Below are 20,268 nucleotides of genomic sequence, written 5' to 3'. Positions count from 1 at the left end.
GATAGATAGATAGATAGATAGATAGATAGATAGATAGATAGATAGATAGATAGATAGATAGATAGAGCTAGATGTACATATAGATATATGAAAATTATAAATGCTTCCTCTTGTTTAGTTGGTGGTGGGAAAAAGGGTTCAGACTGGAGTCCAGGGCAACTAAAGTACATTGGAGAAATTCAACAGGTATTTGATAAAGAGAAAGAATATAGATACTTCAGTATGAAAAATAGAAAACAACTCTAAGTATCAAGTGTTCAGGGGAACAAGTCAAGGAATTGTCCCCCAAAAAAGGTGTACAACTACAACAATGTGTGCCCTTCCCCCAATTTGAAGAAAGTGAAAGTACTTTGAACTTTCCAAAGTGGTGCCACCATCCCACACATGTTGGATAATAATAACTAGCTTACTATATGCCTGGGCAGTGTGCTAAGCATTTTACAAAAGTTATTTAATTTAATCCTCTCAACAGCCACAAGATGTAGGTACTATTATCATCCCCAAGGTCAAGTGACTTGCCCAGGATCACACAGCTAGAGGCTAGATTTGAACTGCATTCCTCCTGACTCTATCTACTGTACCACTTAGTTACAAATGCCCTTGTTCATTGTGAAGGCAGGACAACAGAAGGGACAGTAAGAACTAGAGCAACAAAAAAGTCCTTTTTCTGGATAGAGCAGCAGCCCTGAAGTCAGGAGGACCTGAGTTCAAATTCAGTCTCACACCAAACACTTGACACTTACTAGCTGTGTGACCCTGGGTAAGTCACTTAACCCCAATTGCCTAAAAAGAGAGAGAGAGAGAGAGAGTCCTTTTTCCTGGCTGCAGTTTCATTTCATCCAACATTCTGATACTTACCTTGGATAGAAAATCTTGACATTAGGATACAGTTAAAAAATTCAGCAGGATTTTCTTTTTGGGTGATTTTACACTTCACAAACTCAGTCAAATTTTAAACATAAAACATATTTGCCAAACATGCTATGTCCTTAATTCTAGCTCTATCCCAAGAGTGAGTCAATCCAGAATTTCTTTGAAATTTTCCCACACTTAGATCATCATCATCATCATCAAATATTTATTGAGTGTCTACATCATACAAGACACTACACTAGGTTTTGAGAATACAAAGAAGGATGAGACAGTGCTTGTAATTAAGTAGTTCAGAATCTTGGTGGGGAGATGGAATATATACTTTAAAAAGATAACTAATGATACATAGTAGTATTAGATAAATATAAAATAAATGAAAATGGAAATAGATGCATAGGAAAGTGTATCAAGGGGCACAGCAGTGCTTGGATAAGGCTTCAAGGGAACTTTGAGCCAAATTCTGAATTATAAATAATCCCACCACATATTGTTTTGTGAAAATAGCTTGTGATCTAACAGTTACAATTCCTTTTTCACATGAGCAATATATGGTCCACAGGTGAAGAGGCCATGGCATTATTGATATTTAATGAGTGTGATCATTTATTGGGCACCTATCTATTCTGTTGTTATTCAGTTATTTTTTAGTCACGTCAGACCATTCATGACCCTATTTGGGGTTTTCTTGGCAAAGGTATTGGAGTTGTTTGCCATTTCCTTCTCCAGCTCATTTCACAGATGAGGAAACTGAGGCAGACAGCATTAAGCGATTTGCCAGGGGTCACACAGATAGTAACTATCTGAGACCATACTTGAACTCTGCTAAAAAAAAAAATCCCAAATGGGGTAATGAAGAGTTGGACAAAACGGAACAAAAACAAAACATACAACAAAGGCTTTTGTTTAACTGTTGAGTTAACTCTCATTTGAAGCATCTGTGTCCTCTGAGTTGGGTAAGTTGCAGAAGTGTAATCACCCTAGAAATGGAAGGGAAAACCTGTTATCACCTGAGCGTTTTTAAACTTTAAATGAAAGGCCTGGTTACGTTTCTCATGGAGTATTGTAGAGGAGTCCAACTGCCTATTTCTAATGCTAATTAAACCAAGTAGTTTCAACAAGCATAGACTAGTGTCAATCTATTACTGTCAACAATGTAAAATTGGTTCTTTCCTTCCAGTAGTTCAAAAGTAATCAAAAAGGTTTGAGAATCTAACACTCATATCCAATTCCACTTTTGTCTCGGTCAAGTGAAATCATCTCTCCAAAAACACTTTCAATGCTTTTAGAACAAGTTTCCCAACATTAATTACTTATTAAATAAATTCATGTAGCAGTTCCTAAAATATATACATATATAATATGTTGTATAATAATATATATGTATATACTATGTGTATATAGTGTGCATATATGTGTGTATGTATGTGTGTATATCAAATATGTATATGTATATACATATATATCTATCAAATGAAGTACCATCTCTTTAAGAGAAAATGGCGTTATTGATTAATTGATTACATCCTGCACACAAATGTCAACTTAAACACAAGCAAGGAAACGGTATTGAATGTTCATAATTCAAAAGTTAGAACACCACGCTACGTGGTTTCATTATTACCATTTCCTATTTTAATGAAAACATAGCATTCTACTTTGTTGGACTAATTTACACTATATATCAAAACTATATTAAACTCTCTAATATTCCTATAAGGGAAATTGCAACACATGTGAATTGTAAAATATGGCCTTATTCCAAAGCTGTGAAATTAGTGTTTCTGCCCTGTGACAAAAGATTGTTAGTCTGTGTTTAGAGTCATAGCAGATTTCTGGTTCAGAGGAACCTGAAGAGCATTAAGTTACTTTACCCCCTTGTTAGCAAAAATTGCTTGTCTGAAAGCCTTGCTGAATGATTTGGAGGTTTTCTTTAGCATCCCAAGCTGCTGGGAGTTTCATGATAATGTATGAATTACTGGCAGGAGATCTGAGTGTGTTGTTTGATTGTTTTTTTTGTTTTTGTTTTGGCCAAATCTCAGATATGACAGTCTTTTAGCTCCTTTTAATGATGGAACAAAGGATTGATAGAATCTTGAGTATTATCATTAAAGATTAAGAAAGAAAACCTGATCTCGTTTAGGGTTTTGAAGGGACCCACCCTAGGTAGCTCAGAGGATAGAGGATAGAGTTTGTGCCTGCAGTTAGGAAGATTTAAGTTCAGATCTGTCTTCAGTCACTTACTAGTTGTGTGTCCCTGGGCAAGTCACTAAACACCTGTTTAGTGTGTTCATCTACTTAATTTACTGGAGAAGGAGTTTGCTGAGGTATATTTGCCAGGAATACCCTAAAGGGGTCATGAAGAGTTGGATACAACTGAACAATGACAGTTGTACTAACTAGAAAATCTTCCCTTTTTCTCTGCTTCTCTGAGTGAAAGTTATGAGATAGATCTCTCTGATATATCACCAGATCATTGATTTAAGGCTGGGAGGGTCCTCAGTGGCTATTTAGACCAGGATCCTCATTTTAAAGATGACCAAGAGAGGTTAAATAAATTGTCCAAAGTCATACAGATAATATGTGACAGAAGAAGGATTTGAACTTAGGCCCTCTAACACCAAAGTCAATACTCTTTCCACCATGTTTACACTGGCATTCTTTCCAGGCTGCCTTGAGAACTCCCTGAGCCCACTTTCTTCTCTGGACATCATGTTCTAGGCCCAATAAATGTCTTAATGATGATCTAGCTTTTTCTCAATATTGTATTTTGTGTTAGGTGGTTCACTAATAATAAGGCATTTATTCAACCATGGAACATATTGCCTGTGACAATATTTATTCTCTCTGTTCTGAAGTCTGGAAAGTAGGGTGTTCTTGATTTTTGAAAATGTTTGATAACTTACCAAGCTAAATTTTTGTACTTGGGTGCATAATTACTCCATAGAAAAAAGCTATGACAAAAACCAGGTCAGGATATTTTTTTTTCTCAGCTCTAAACTGCACAGAAGTAGCCATAATCAAAACTCGACCCTTCTCTCATCATCATAATTTGAGAAACATCTTCCTCAACCAAATGTGTTGTTCTTGTTCAGCCCAGCTTGGCAGCCAATCTAAGAAGACAAAGATGGCTGTGTTTATTTCTGGCCTGTGCTGCCTTGGTTCAAACAGTACAGGGGAAAACTTATTGCTTTCTCATCTTTAGATCTTGGGTTTCATGATTATGCTTTTCACAAAGCTATCTGTCCCTTCCAAGGCAATTTGTCTTTTTGGGATCTCCCGGAAAACATTAGAAAAAAAAAAACCTGTAGGCAAAGCTTCTTAGTTCTGAAGGGCCCAAAGGTACATTATTTACACTGCCAGTGTTATTTTTTTACATAACCTTTCATTTTATCTTTCTCTTTGCTATTGAGGCTTATCACTGAAGTTGTTCAGGATGGATATTTATTAATGAACATCAGAATGACATTGGAAGTGATGCTTGTAAGTTGTAGAATTGTTACCTTCTTTTCTTGCAAGAAACTGAACACTTAAAATACAATATCTGCCTGGAAGGCTCTACTTCCTCCTCTTTTCCAATGTTTCCATCCTTCAAGGCCAATAAAATTTTCACCTTGTCCACAAAGTTCTCCACTCCATGACTCTCCTATGCCTCAGAAATTCTGTACCATTCAGTACTAATTATTGCCTTGGATTCCAATTTAACTTTCTGTATGTGTCCTGATAATCAGATTATGAGTACCTTCATGGCAGGGGCCATGCCTTATCAACTAATCAACAAGCTCTTATTAAGCCTCTACTATGTGCTTTACACAGTGGGATGAGCACTAGAGAAACAAAATCAAAACTGAAAACTCTCTGTTGTCATGGGTATTCAAAACATACATATGAACATGTATGTCATGTGTGTATATGTGTATGTCATTCATTTATAACAACATACATGATTTGTCAATATTAAAAAATATATGGATGCATCATGGGGAAGAGGACATTCTTGTAAATGATGATTTTCTTCTGCAGTTCTTTCCTATGATCATTTATTTACCAGTCTGTTCATTCAACAGATATTTACTGAACAATTATGATGTAAGAACTAAAGGAGAAACAAAGAATAGAGCTTTCTCATCTTATTATACAATATTTCTACTTTTGCACTCTATGGTCCAGCCAAATAAGCTTTCTTGCTTTTCCTCATGCAAAATATTCCACCTCCTGTCTCCAGACCTTGTATTGGCTGTCCTTAGCATAGCTACAAAAGATATTGTGAAGCTAGAATTGAAGGTACTTAATAAATGATTAGATGCGAGAAGTAAGAAGGTGGAAGAATTTTTTCCCCTCATTCTGTTTGTTACTTATAGTACAATTGCCTTGACTTCCATATCTCCACTTTTGGAAATATGGGATTTCTTATTTGACCTCCAATGATCCTCTGGTACTCTAAAGGAAATCATAAACACTATTAAACTATAATTGCCTTGACTTCCATGTCTCAACTACTAGAAACATGGAATTTTTTTATTTGACTTCCAATGATCCTCCGGCACTCTAAAGGAAATCATAAACACTATTAAACTACAATTGTTTTGACTTCCATGTCTCAACTTTTAGAAATATGGAATTTCTTATTTGACTTCCAATAATTCTCTGGAACTTTAAAAGAGATCACAAAGATTATTTCTGGGGTTATTATTTAAACAAGTTATCCATTATTGTATCTTATTCCATTTTCACATATATAAGTTTACAAATGCCCTAGATACAACTATAGCTCTAAGAAGTTATAAATTCTATTGGCATCACAAGCTTTCCTGTAAGTGTTTGAAGAATATATTTAGGCTTGATTTTGAATTATCATCAAGTACTTTGGAATTAGGTTCTTGAAAGTATTGATTATGGTGGCATAGCAAGAAATGAAAGTAAGAGAAGCAAGAGGAGCATGAGGAGGAAAAGGAGAAAAAAGAAGAAAAAGAAGAAGAAAAAGCTTTGAGATTCAATTATTCTGTGAACCAAACTATTTGAGCTATTGCTCTACCACAATGATTACAGTTTCTATGCAACATAAATAAGCATCGTACTGAAAGAAATGATGAATATCTATTTTTGAACACAATATTGCCTGGGACTGTGCTTGTTCTATGCCATAACGTAACAAAATAAGTATAAGGTAAGGTTGCTACTGCCCCAAAATAAATCATTTTATTATCTCCCAAAATTGAATGATTTTGAGAATGTCTTTTTTCTTTCAGTTTTCTGACTAGTGAATCTGTGACAAGACTGTCCATATTTTAGAGTTCTACTTACAGTCTTCAACAATTAAAAGGAGTTTAGGCAAAGTAAGGGCCTAGCTATACATATGGAAGTGACAGGACTATAAGCCCTTACTTTTCATAATAATAGCTAGTATTAATACGGCACTTGAAGATTTGCAATGTATAGTACATATATTATCTTATTTGATCCTCACAACAACACTGGAAGGTAGGTGTTATTATTATCCCTATTTTATAGATGAGGCTGATGGAAGTGAAATGTCTTGCCGTGGTTCACACAGCTAGTTGGTTTCTGAGGTGGGATTTGTATTCAAATTTTCCTGACTCCAGGTCCAGCACTACATCCACTGCACTATCTAATCTGCCTCTTTTCATTTCTGATATCACAGACATCGTATTTACTATCATCATACTGTATTTTGTAACTGAGATCAGAACCTTCAAAAAAAACTATAACAAGGTATAAAGTGTGTGTGTGTGTGTGTGTAGGTATGGGTCTGTGTACGTGGGGATGTTTATAGGCAGCTAGACGATGTATTGAATAGAGCACCAGACCTGGAGTGTGGAGGACCTGAATTCAAATCAAGCCTCAGACACTTGCTGTGTGACCCTAGGCATGTCATTTAACTCTGTTTGCCTCAGTTTCTTCATCTGTAAAATAAGATGGAGAAGGAAATGGCAAACCACTCCAGTATCTTTGACAAGAAAACCTCAAATGGCATCACAAAGAGTTGGACACAACTGAAATGACTCAACAACCTGTATATGTGTGTGTGTGTGTGTGTGTGTGTGTATTTTTTTCAGGCAATAGTTGTCCAGTAGGAGAATGCGACATGTTTATAGAAGATGCATTGAGGGAAATCTGATTTGGAATAAGTTAAAGCTGTTCAACCACTACCACAGATTGGCAGATATTCTGCCCTTAATCAACAGATCCACTTATCTCTAGGCCCCTAAAATAGGGATTCTTAATCTGAGATCTGTGAACTTTTAAAAATATTTTAAGAGCTATATTTCACTATAATTTGTTCTTTTGTTCCTTTGAATGTTTTGGGCTACCAAAGGAGACTATTATAAAAAAAAAGTGTTGAAAATCCTGCCTAGAAATTCTCATTAAAGCCTCACTAGGAAAATAAATAAACATATAGTATCCCTAGATGCTGTGATGCATATTCTATCCATGCTTTTATTGTTATTATTTCTTTGAACCATTCATAAACCTTAAAGTCTCAGCAGTCCCAATATCCTATGCCTATTTCTAGTGAGAAGGAAATGAATTAAACAGGCGAGAATTCAAGGCTATGGGCTTTTTCTATCCCTGGAAATCTTTGATTCTGTCAATAAAAGGTTGATCATGGATGCAAAGAATTTTTTATAGGTGGAAGGAGACTTAGAGGTCAGCTAGTCCTAGCCCATCATGTACACATAAGAAAAATGAGTTCCAGCAAGATTAAAGGACTTGCTTCAATGCAAATGGCCAGTGAGCAACAAAACCAAGAGTAGGACCTGGATCACATTATTCAGTGTAGAGTCCTTTCTCTTACACTCTGCTAAATCACGAGTTGGAAGATATCTTAGAAATCCTCTAGTGCAACTCTTCGAGGAAGGTTAAATATTTCCTCTAACTGCTCCAATAATTAGCCTGAGCAGCTGCCCAGTGATAGCTATCACTGAAGTCAACAAGCCAAGTCAAAAACAGTTTATTCAGCATGTAATATGTGCTAAGTTCTGGAGAGTCAAAGAAAGAAAAAAATAAAATAAATTATATGTATGTATATTATATATGTATATATTACATATATATATAATGTCCTGCACTCAAAGAGATTACAGTCTAAAGATCTAGAAATTTGATACCTCTCCTGTCCTCCCACATCTGGAGCATGTATGGGAAGTGCATCCTGACGGGCATCCTGAACATCCTTGATGGTCATGAAATGTAAAGGCACTTTAAAACTACTTGAAGCTGCTCTATCTCCTATTGGGAGAAATCACTGTGGATTTTATCCATAACAAAGCTAGACAATGAGGGGAAATGTAATAGTCTTGATAATCACAGGTAGGGTTCATTTCTTCTTAGCCCCTTTAATCTATGACCTTGCCCAAGAGCAATTCAAGCATGTTGTCTTCTGTATTGCTGAAGATGAAGTACAAATACAGTGTGGGTGGGGGTGGGGGAGAAAGGGGAGGAGTATTATTGTACCTCATAAGAAAGGTGAAAAGCATTTCATTCCACTCCCAAAGACAATTCAAAGCAAAGTGAGTGTTGCCAAGACATTTGAATGGCCCTAAGCCAACGTACATATTGAATGAAGCAGAAAGAAAAAAAAAAACCTCTCAGAATTACAAAATTTTGTTCATGTCTTATGAGTATGAACTATGAGATTTCTCCCATGTTCATCTCCACTACATAGTGACTCATTATTCAGTCCTTTCAATTGTGTCCCACTCTTTGTGACACCATTTGGGGTTTTCTTGGCAAAGATACTGAAATGCTTTGTCATTTCTTTCTCCAGCTCATTTTACAGATGAGGAAACTGAGGTAAATAAGGCCAAGTGGTTTGCCCATGGTCACACAGCTACCAAGTGTCTGAGGATGGATTTGAACTCAGGAACATAAGTCTTCCTGACTCTAGGCCCAGCACTCTATTCACTGTACCATCTAGCTGCTCTAACCCAGTGACTACTAACACCAACAAATGTGCAATGTGGGCAGAGTCAACTTTACCTGTATTTGTAAGATGTCAATTTTCCCTGGAAAAAAGCTCTCCTGGAATTTTTCAAGAATTCAGGATTAGATTTTGTATCTTTTCAGAAGCAACTATTTTTGTAAAATATTAATTTGGTGTTCTTCATGCATCTTGATGGGAGCAGATCACCCTCATCCCTAATGTTCAGGAACATATGAAATCTGATTACAGACAATATAAACCATAGCCAATCCTTCAAACTGGATAAATCAGAGTCCTAGTGGTTTCCCTCTGGGACAGGAAACATGTCAAGGCCCCTATGCTGCCTCCTTATCACCTCCACAAGACCATATAGTAGGATTGCAGGGATCATTTAATTGTCTTCCTTTAAATGTATATCACAATGAAGATAAGTAAAGGGTTAGGTTGCAGAGTTCACAACACAATTTTTAAAGCCAACTTTATTACAATGCAAGTAATCAGTACAAGCAATTTGATAACTCAAACCAGTGAATTAGAATGTGAACCCTCTACTTCACACACTAATCTCCTTTCTCCCAGCATCACTTTCAGGTGTGAGGAACCTGCAGCCTCCAGGCCACATGTGGCCCTCTAAGTCCTCAAGTGCAGCCCTTTGACTGAATCCAAACTTCACAGAACAAATACCTTTAATAAAAGGATTTGTTCTATAAAACTTGGACTCAGTCAAAAGGCAACACCCAAGGACCTAGAAGGCCACATGTGGCCATGGGGACCACAGGTTCCCCACCCCTGATTTAGACTCTGCTTTCCTTCCCTAAAATTTGCCCACACTTTAAACACCCCACTCTATCAACTGAAACTATTCCCTCCATAGTTTTCAAAATATAGCTGATGCATTTATGCAGTGGAAACACTTCACATTAAAAAAAAAAGTCAATCATAGCACACTCTTTGGATGCAGCATGTCTAGAAGAGCAGCCATTTTAATCATGTATCTTTTTATAACTTCCTGCCATTGCCCCTGGATCTCCCCAGCAGTTTCACAAGGTGACAAGAAATCTGAATGGTTCTCCAACCTTTCAATAATATTCCCTATTTAAAATGAGTGCAGCACCTATTCAGTTCCTCTCCTCTCCTCCCCTCAGAGACCACCATTCCCTAGCTTTTTCTTTCTTTCTTTATCCCCCTACAGTCTCCATAAGTTAGCAGCCCCATCCTTAACCATGAAAGCCTTCTTCACACATGCTCAAGAGACAGAAAAGAATCTAACACCTGCTACATGGCCATTGCTCTACCACAGTATCGAAATCCTCTTTCAGAAACTGCTTTTAGAAGCAGGGCCACACTAGAAAAGCTGTTTTGACATTATAGTTAGACCTCCTTTTGGACCAAAAGGCAGTATTACTCAATATAATCACTTACTCATTTTCCAGATACCTTTGTTTTGTTTTTTTTTTCCCAAAAAACTTTTCCAAAAATCAGAAAGGTTTTCAATGCTGTCCAAATGAGTTTCCCAGCTGAAACTAATTATTTTATGAATTTATGTAATAGAATCTAAAGTATTTTAAATGATTGAAGGGGAACTGAAAAACTCTTACCACAGCACCTAATATTTATTAAGGACTTCATAAATATTTGTTGTCTGACTGATACATACATACATACATATATACTGATGGGCAGCCACTGTAGTCTGTCCATCCATGCACACTTCACAGGCTAGACACAGTTCACTTTTAAAAAAAAATATTTATTTTTGTTACATTTTGAGTTTTTGCTACATTTGAGTTCCAAGCTGTTTCCCTCCCTCCCTCCTTCCCAACCTGGTACTAGAGAAGTTAAAAAATTCATACACATACACACATGGATATATACATATATGTATATATCCATGTGTGTGAGTATGTATGTGTGTGAAACTATACAATATATAGTTCCATATGTCAGTTCTTTCTCTGGAGGTGGATATGGATAGTATGTTCCTTCATAGGTCCCTGGTAGTTGATTTGAATATTTATAAAACTCAGAATAACTCAATCACTCACATTTACTCTTTGAACAATATTACTGTTACTGTATACAATGGTCTTTTGGTTCTACTCCTTTCATTCTTCAGTATTTCATGCAAGTCTTTCCATGCTTTCCTAAAATCAACCCGCTCATCATTTCTTTTGGCACAATAGCATTCCATCACAATCAAAGTTGGTTTTTATTAAATGTTTGTTGAACTGAATTGAATTAAGCTAATATAGGAATATGTCATTATCTGGAGGCCATTAATGCCAAAAAGAACTGCTTAAAAGCAAAGCTTCTTCCTGGGCGGTGGATAAAATACTGGGCCTCGAGTCAGATAGACCTGAGTTCAAATTTAACCTTACACACTTATTAGCTGCTAGCTATATGACCCTGGAAAAGTCACTTTGCCTCAGTTTCCTCAACTGTAAAATGGAGAGAATAATAGCACCTCTCTCCCTGGGTTGTTGTGAGAATCTAAGGAGGAAAAGCTATGCTTAGCACAGTGCCTGGCATATAGTAAGTGTGATATAAATGTTAGTCATTATTATTTAGAGCTAGGAACTAGCAGCGGCTGCTGGTGCATGTGCGATTTCAGTAATTCCACCTGAGTTCTTAAGCTAGAGTAGCTAGAGATTTTTCAGGATGTCGTACAGGCTCCTGAGCAAGTGGGACAATGCTCCCTTGAGCGAAGGTCATCCATCACTTGTTTTCAGGTATAAAAGGACACTGGGGTTTGGGGTCACCACACCTGGAACTATGACTTCTGTGGGGGATTCTAATGAAACTGAGGCCCAGCCACCACCCCTGCTGGGCTGCTGATGTCTCTGCATGGTTAGAGGCTAATGGGAACAGTGGCTTAAGGGAATAGCCCTGCCAATACTCTATTTTGGTCTATGCCACTAGAGTACTATAGGGATAGTTATAACTCTTAAGTTCTCTCCCTACCTCTTCATCCCCAAATTGTTAGTGTAGCCTACATTGCAGTGAAGGGATTAAATTTTTAATTGTCTTGCTGAAAGACAGCTGTGCTACAGAATGAGGGTATAATGTCAAGGTTCACCAGGTAGAGGCAATAGAGAGCAAAGGGGTGAAAGAGAGTGCCTGGAACCATCTTTTGAGAGTAGGAGGAAACTCCGATAAGCGTTCCAGCTAGGGGCAGCTAGGTGGCACAATGGATAGAGTACCGGCCCTGAAGTCAGGAGGACCTGAGTTCAAAACTGGCCTCAGACCAAACACTTCACACTAGCTGTGTGACTCTGGCCAAGTCACTTAACCCCAATCGCCTAAAACAAACAAACAAACAAGAGTTCCATCTTCCATCTCCCTCATCCTCCCTCCCCCACCCTATCCCCACCACTCCACTACAAAAAAAATAAATAAATGAAAGCTTGGATGACCATTCATATTGGATGAAAATAAAATTCCCATTGTGAGGGAAGCTAAGCTAAGACTATGGGAATGAATTTATCAAGGGCTCCGCTCTCGAAGTTTCTCCCATACTCAACAGTTCTCACGGGACCCAGCTTGCCCGGGAATATCCCTTCCACGAGCAGTTGGAACACAGCAATTCTAAAGTCTGAACTTCTCTCCCTTAGACATCAATGCAAAATATTGAATGAATGTCTCCATTTTATCTAAATAAATCAATATTTACAACTCTATCCATATCATTTTCTATATCCATACCTATGTTTATCTGTCAATCTATGTTGGTTTATGCATATATACAATGAATGAACCCAAGTTGTATGTTCAAATCTGAATAATATATACATGTATATAACATGTTTGCATGTAAATATACTATATAGTTATATGCTGTCTGCATGTACATGCATATAATATACACAATGGTTGGAGGCTAGAGATGTGGATAGATAGATGACTTAGGTCAAATGATAGATAGCTAAATGGAAGGAAGGTAGGATTTTGTCTCTCCCAAAGTTCATGGGTATGTCATATGCTGAAAAAAAAACCTCTGGGACTGTGGTATAAGTAATGAAGGTGTTTGAAAAAAGCACTTTGATTATAGAAAACTTTGATTGTAGACACTTACTAGTTTTAACCTTTATGAATCTCAGTATTCTCATCTGTAAAATAAGGATAAAAATGCCTGCCCTGCATATAAGAATACTGAGAACTTGATTTAGTGGAGTGGCAGTGGCAATAGAGAGCAGGGAATCTGTGTGATGTTGGTCAGGCCAATTAACATCCCCAGGCCTCTGTTTCTTTATCTGTAAAATGAGGAAGTTTGAATAGATGACTTCCAAGGTCTCTGAAAGCTGTACACCAATGGTTCTATGATCTTTTATTGTGAATACAGAATTATCAGGGCCTATGTTAGAGATGAAGCATTAGGGAAAGGAAAAATTCAAGGATAACTTCAAAGTTTGCATGACCAAGAAGATTCATGGTGGTTCTATAAGCAGAAGCAGGGAATTTAGGAGGATGGACAAATATATTCAGGAAAATGATAAGTTCCCTTTTTGAACATGTACTAGTTGTGTGATCCCTGGCAAGTCACCTAATCTTTCAGCAACTCAGATTCTTCATCATTAAAGTGGAACAGTTAGACTTAATGACCTCTGAGATGTCTTTCAGCCCCTAAATCTTTGCTCTTGTGATCCTGTGAGATGCCACCAGGACATCTAGGTAATTCTTAGCAGGTGGTTCATGATCTGGGTTTAGATGTGGGCTTTAATTCTTACCTTAACACAAGAAAAAAAAATATCCTTTTCTAACATATTGCTTATAAAATGCTCGCAGTCTCTGAAAGGCAGTTTCAATATTCTAAAAATAGTTTTGCTTAAAGAAAAAAAAAGCAGCATTACACAACCCTGCTGGGGTGCCTACTTAGTTTCTTTAAGGACATTGGAAGGCAGAGCCTGCAGTTCGTGAAGTAGGTATAAACTCCCCCCACCAGGAGAATAGGAGAACTGCTGGCTGTTTTCATTCAGAATGATCCAGTTCCTACAGCCAAGCCCCAGGTCCATTCCTGCAGGCAGATTTAAGGCACAGAGAAGTAAAGCTTCTAGTTCCCTGCCTTTGACTGGTTGTTCAAAGAGAAGCCATCTAAAACCACTTTGAGGTCTCCCCTGCATCTCTTTGCCCTCCCCACCCTAACCCAGTTTACCCCCTTCTCCCCTCCCTTGACACAGAGGTACAGATAAACAAGGACTCAGTCTGTCTGAGACCCAATGACCTGCTGGCATCACAAGGTATGGGTCAGCATGAGGTCACTGCAAGGAGGTCTCATTTCTAACACAGGAGTCTATGTGTATCTTTGGCTTTAGAATTTGAGAGACAGAGAAGGGAGAAAAAGAGAGAGAGAAGAGAGAGAGGGAGAAGGAGGGAGGAGGATTCATCACTCCAGGGCCTCTTTCAAGTGATTTCCTTTTTCCTAGCATCAGAGAGGCTGAAAGGAGGGAAGTGGGAAAAGTGACAGAATATGGAGTAAGACCCAGCAGACCCTTTTAAAATGCCCTTTCTTATCTTACATTGGTGAGAGGAAAGAAAGAAGTGAAAAAGCAAATGGAACAGCAAATGAATGCTTTGAAGTGTGTTCATTCCTAGGCAAAATGAAGTGTGTCATAGCCTCTGAGAAAGAGGGTATCCAAGGAGCTAGGAACTCAAAGAGTAGCTTTATTTGAGCATAGCCCCAAACTGAACTTATCACTCAGTTTATCACTAACCTCCATACTACAAGTAGTTCAGCATGGAGGTTAGAACACATAGTGCTCTCTTTCTCTCTCTCCCTCTCTCTCTGTCTGTATGTGTCTTTCCGAATCTGGGTAAAAATAATTATTTTGAGCATTCAATCAGTCAACTACTTTGTGGTATCAGTCATCTATTACATACAAAACACTCTATTAAACATTGTAGCAAAACAACAACAACAACAATATCAAACATAAACTAATAGCAGAAAAGTATCCTTTTCCTGGACCATTTATTTCTATCTGAACTCCATCAAATTAAGATAAGAAGACCGAGATTATAGTAATGGTGATGATATCAGGAATAAGAATGACAAGTATGAAAATCACTGTGGTGGTAGTGGATTCCAAGATAGCCTAGGAGCCACACAGATGTGGGTTCAAGTCTTGTCTCTGACACACACTGTGGAGCCATGGACAAGTTGTAAACTCTTAATGTCCCCAAATAGTTATATAAGACTTACATAATTTACAGATGAGTTGTTAATCTGCATTGACAGAAGAAGTTTCCTTACTTGGACTCCCCCAGTGATAGAATTAGACTTGTGGACTATTTTTAAAAATATAAATAAGAGTCATGCATGTGGTATTCATTCTTTAATCGCTGCTGCTGGGGGAGGCTGAGAGTTCTGAACTGCAGTAAGCTAAACCAATTGGTGATCCGTACTGTTTGCTCTCAGAGTGGTCAACTCCCAGGAGCTGAGCTGAGGGTGATGGTGGTGGTGTCAGTGGTGGTGGTGGTGGTGGTGGTGGTGGTGGGGTGTGTGTGTGTGTGTGTGTGTGTGTGTGTGTGTGTGTGTGTGTGTGTAGTGGGGGGGGGGTTTACAGGGGACTAGGTTGCCTAAGGAGGTACGAACAAATCCAGGTCAAAAACAAAACAGATCCCATATTGATCAGAGGGGAACCAGGCCAGTGAGCAGCCCATGTACTTCCAGAAAGGGAGATATTGGGAAAGCCAATCTCAACAGAAGCAAAATGAATGTAATTAAATTTAAATTTCAAAAAATGGCAACAGCAACAGTTCTTCCAGTTCTATCTTCGTTATTCCTGATGATTCATAATAGCATGAAGATGGCCCTGGGTCTTCTAAAGTTCTGATGACTAAGTATGAGCCTTAGTGGATCCTAACAAGCTGAAAAAGTTTTGAGTACAACAAACGTGGTGAAGGAATATTTGTGCTACCTAACAAGGTACCTATGATAGGATAGAGTACTTATTAAAAGCATAGCCAAGAGATGATTTCCCCTCCCCCGCCCCCACAATCATGGAAAATCACAAAGCTTCTTTGTTGAGGCGTGAAGAGACAGACAACCTGAACCACGGGAGGAGTACCCAATGAAATAATGAATTCCTGAAATACTGAAATTATTAAAACTACTTTACATGTGTATGTGTATACATTTGTATATTATGTGTATATTTGTATAATTATATAATTTTCTCTCTTTTGTTTTTTTATGACACGGCTAATGCGGAAATGTTTTGCATGATTTCATATGTATAAATAATTGATATCATTTTGTTTGCCTTCTCAGTGGGTGGGGAAAGGGTGGGAAGAAGGAGAAAACTTGGAACTCAAAATTTAAAAAGAAAAGAATGTTTAAAATAAATGAATAATATATTTAAAATATTCAGAGTATCTCCTATGTTTGAGGTCCTGGGATAGGACCTTGAAGCCATACAGAATTATAAGGCATAGCCCTTATCTTCCGGAATTTATAGTGAGATTCTATAAAGAAGTTATGAACAAAATTACTCTAACCAGAAAACATATGTTGAGAACTACATAAATGGCATATGACAGTAATGTTGGGAATGAGTTTCTAGACTATGTTATTATATTGGGCTCAATACTCCCTTTTTCACCCCCAGAGAGAATCAGCAAGTTCTCAAGGATCCGAGAATTCAGATCTGCTCCTAATTCTTCAGTTCAACTGCAGCTACACTTATCACTGCCTAGTGGTATTTAATGGGATGGCTTGTTGTATAGACTTAATAATAATGCCTTCTATTTGTAAAGCTCTAGAAATTTCTCAAAATATTTTTATTACTTTTATCTCATTAAATTTTCACAATAACCGGGTAGGGCAAATTGAGGCAAAAGGATTAAATAGCCCACTTTGGTTAGTTCAGGACAAAACTATTATAACCTAGATTCCCTGAGTAGTAGTAGTAAGAGGAGGAGGAGGAGGAGGAGGAGGATGAGGAGGAGGAGGAGGAGCAGCAGCATCAGCAGCAGTAGCAGCAAAGTAGTAGTAGTAGTAGCAGCAGCAGCAGCAGCAGCAGCAGCAGCAACAGCAGTAGCAGCAGCAGCAGAAGTAGTAATAAACATAGAAATAGTAGTAGTAGTTGATGCTAGCATTTAAATAACATTTTAAAATATTGACTTATTTTATTCTCACAAAAACTCAGGGAGGGAGGTGCTATTACTATCTCCATTTTACAGATGGGGAAACTGAAGCAGACAGAGGGCAAGTGATTTCCCCAGGGTCACATAGCTAGTACACATGTAAGACCAGATTTAAACCCACATCTTTCTGCCTCTAGGTCCAGCGCTCTATATACTGTGCCACCTAGTTATTTTTCTACAACACCCCTGCCTCTACCAATCCCATTCTGTGTGTGTGTGTGTGTGTGTGTGTGTGTGTGTGTGTGTGTGCAACAAAATTCTTACAGATGGTGGGCAAGTATGCTGGACTGACTGACTTTTAGGATAGCCACAAGGGTATATGTTTACCTTTCTATCACTACCATAAATCCCTGCTATGAGTGCAGGGCTGCTGTTTCTCTCAAAGCACTTGAACTGCAACAAGGTATTCCAGGATATGGAGTGGGAAAGAGAAATGCATCAAGTTGCTAAGAGGAGATGTCTGGCCCATTCCTATAGGAAAGAGAGTATCAGACTTCTAATTCCATGTTTTGTCCATACTTACCAAGCAGCGAAGATTACATTGGAAAAATGGCCAGCACTTCCATACACTAAAGACTGAGGGTTCTTCAAATTTGCTAAACACACATGGCTAATAACTATTATTACATATGGATCAGAGAACTGGTGGTGACTTCTAAAGTCTACATAGTTCAGCACTTTCATTTTACATGAGAGTGGCATTATATAAATAGACCCAGAAAGCAAAATAACCTGCCTAGGGTCAACCAGATAGTAAGGAACAAATCCAGTGGTTTAATTTGAGTGCCACCAAAAAAAGAAAATAATCTTTTTGTATTTGTACTAAAAACATTAAATCAACATAAAAATGGCAAATGGCAGAAATCATTTGATAACTTTCTTAATAGGAGAGACAGTGTGGTATGTGAACTGTCCAGGAAGACCTGGGTTCAAGTCCTTTGTTTGATATGTACTGGCTATGTGACCCTGAGTAAGTAATATCACCTCTCAATATTCTATGAAACTTTCTAAGACAAAAAATGGTGCAGACCTTTATTGATAGAAGGAATTCCCTCACCTGGGAGTTCCTTTTATCCATGAAATCAAAGGTCCACTTCCTGTCTTGGCCTATCCCTCTCTCCTTTTATAATGGAGAATTTTTACTGAGAGTTGGTTTCAAGTGACCAATCTTTCTGCTAGCTGGAATTACTCTTCATTTCTCCCAAAACCAGTTGAGAACAATTGAGAAGGGCTGAAAAAAAATGGATGTTGGGATGTTGACAGTGAAACTGAACAGAGAGTTGAAGAAAGAAGAGAAGTGTATGCTTCTGTTGACTTTGGTGCCCCTTGTCAGAAATCCTATTAAAATTCAGAGGGAGAATCATGGTGGCAGGGCTAAGCACACTAAAAAATTACTCAATCAATATTTATTAAGCATCTGTGATAAGCACTGGGGATACAAAAAGAGGCAAAAGATAGTCCCTGCCCTCAAAGAGCTTACAATCCAAAGTGCACAATCTATGCAAACAACTATATACAAAACAAGCTCCATATATAGGAAAAATAGAAAATAATTAACAGTAAGAAGACACTGGAAATAAGAAGGGTTGGAGAAGGCTTCCTTTAGAAGGTGGAATTAATTGATTGATTCTATGCTAAAAGGAACAATATCATTAAAAGAGAGAAAAAAGACAAGTACAAGAGTGATACAATAGTCCAATTGACCACCATCCCTACAATGATGCATCCAGATAGCATTTTATATTTTCAGTGTTTTCATATACATTAACCTGTGATCATCACAACAACCCCACAAGTGTCGTAAAGTAGTTCTATTATTCTCATTTGACAGAAAGTAAGGACCAGAAAAGTGAAGTATGTTTCCTAAGGCTTTATATCTGATACAGCCAAGGATAGGTAGTGTCCATATCTCTATATTCCTCCATATCTCTATATGTCCATTTCTCTATATCACACTGCCATCCAAAGCTAACACAACTTCACAGGGAAGGTTAGTGAAAAATCCAATGGTGCCCTAACTGAGAGATCTCACTTAGAATAGCATATTAAGTTTGAGGAACACTCATTGCTAGAAAAACACAGACCAAGTAAAAGGAGATCAGAAAAGAGAAATGAAAATGATTAAAGCTCTGATGGGCTATATGAGGAAAGATTAAAAGGGCTAAATATGTATAGCCTCTTCAATGAAAACTAAAGGATGCTTGGAATGATTGATGGCCAGAAATATTGAAAGATCTTAAACACAAAGGAGGCAGAAGCTTCCTGAGCATGCAAGGCAGAACCTGCTGCTGGAAGATGGAAAAAATGGGGTGAATGCTTAAGGGAAAAAAATGACAATTTTACATGAATTTTAAAGAAACTCCTGACAGTAAAAACTGATACAGTGTTGAAAAGTTTCCCCAAGGGAAATCGTGGGCAGGCTGTCCCTGGAGACATCTAAAGCCACACTGAGAAAATGACTGGAAAGTATCCTGTGGGGAACAACCCTGTGTCGAAATCAGACTTAAAAGGGAACACTTTGAAGATTTCTTTTCTAATTTATATTCTCTTGAGATCCCACCAAGGAGAGGAATAAATAGTGAGGGGATAATGGATCGAGGACTCCAATAGCAGGGGGTTTGCTTAGATGTTTCAGGCTTGACTCATATTTCTAACTAGTCAGTCAAAGTCAGACTAGCTCATACTTTATAAAATCTCTTCCGTATACAGAGGACTTCCTTAACATGACCAATAAGAGACAGTGAACTAGTTATGAAGCTGAAGCACAAGTGGGCTTTCTCTCTCTCTCTGTCTCTCTCTCTCTCTCTCTCTCACACACACACACACACACACACACAGCCCAAAGCCAGTGCAAATCTCTGGAATAAAGTGTTATATTAGAATGCATCCAGGATCTAAAGTATTATGTATATAGAAAAAGACAGAAAGAAAAAAGAAAGGAAGAAAGTTAAAACAACCAGCTGATGATTTTATCTCAGGCTTTGTTGCCTCAAGGACCTTTCAGAAGTGTCTAATGTTTTGAAGCAGAAAAGGTACAACTGTAGACATCATTCTGATAAGTTATGAGCATAAATAGAACACATGTGGACATGTCAGTGCAGAAACTGCTCTGAAAAATTCATACTTTCCATGGTGTACACAACTTCATTGTAGTTACTTTAGAAAGTCATCTAACTTTCACCCAGGTTCTCGATAAGATTGAGACACTAACATTGTACTTGTCCTGGAAGTCAGGCTTCCATTAACATCAGTCATCTAGAGCACACTTGAGAACCCAGAAATAAGAGATACTGCTGAGCAATCTAAAGATC

This window comes from Vombatus ursinus, unplaced genomic scaffold (assembly GCF_900497805.2).
Source record: "Vombatus ursinus unplaced genomic scaffold, bare-nosed wombat genome assembly UNPS02014791.1, whole genome shotgun sequence".
Taxonomy (NCBI): Eukaryota; Metazoa; Chordata; class Mammalia; order Diprotodontia; family Vombatidae; genus Vombatus; species Vombatus ursinus.
Note: the sequence above shows the minus strand (reverse complement) of the source record.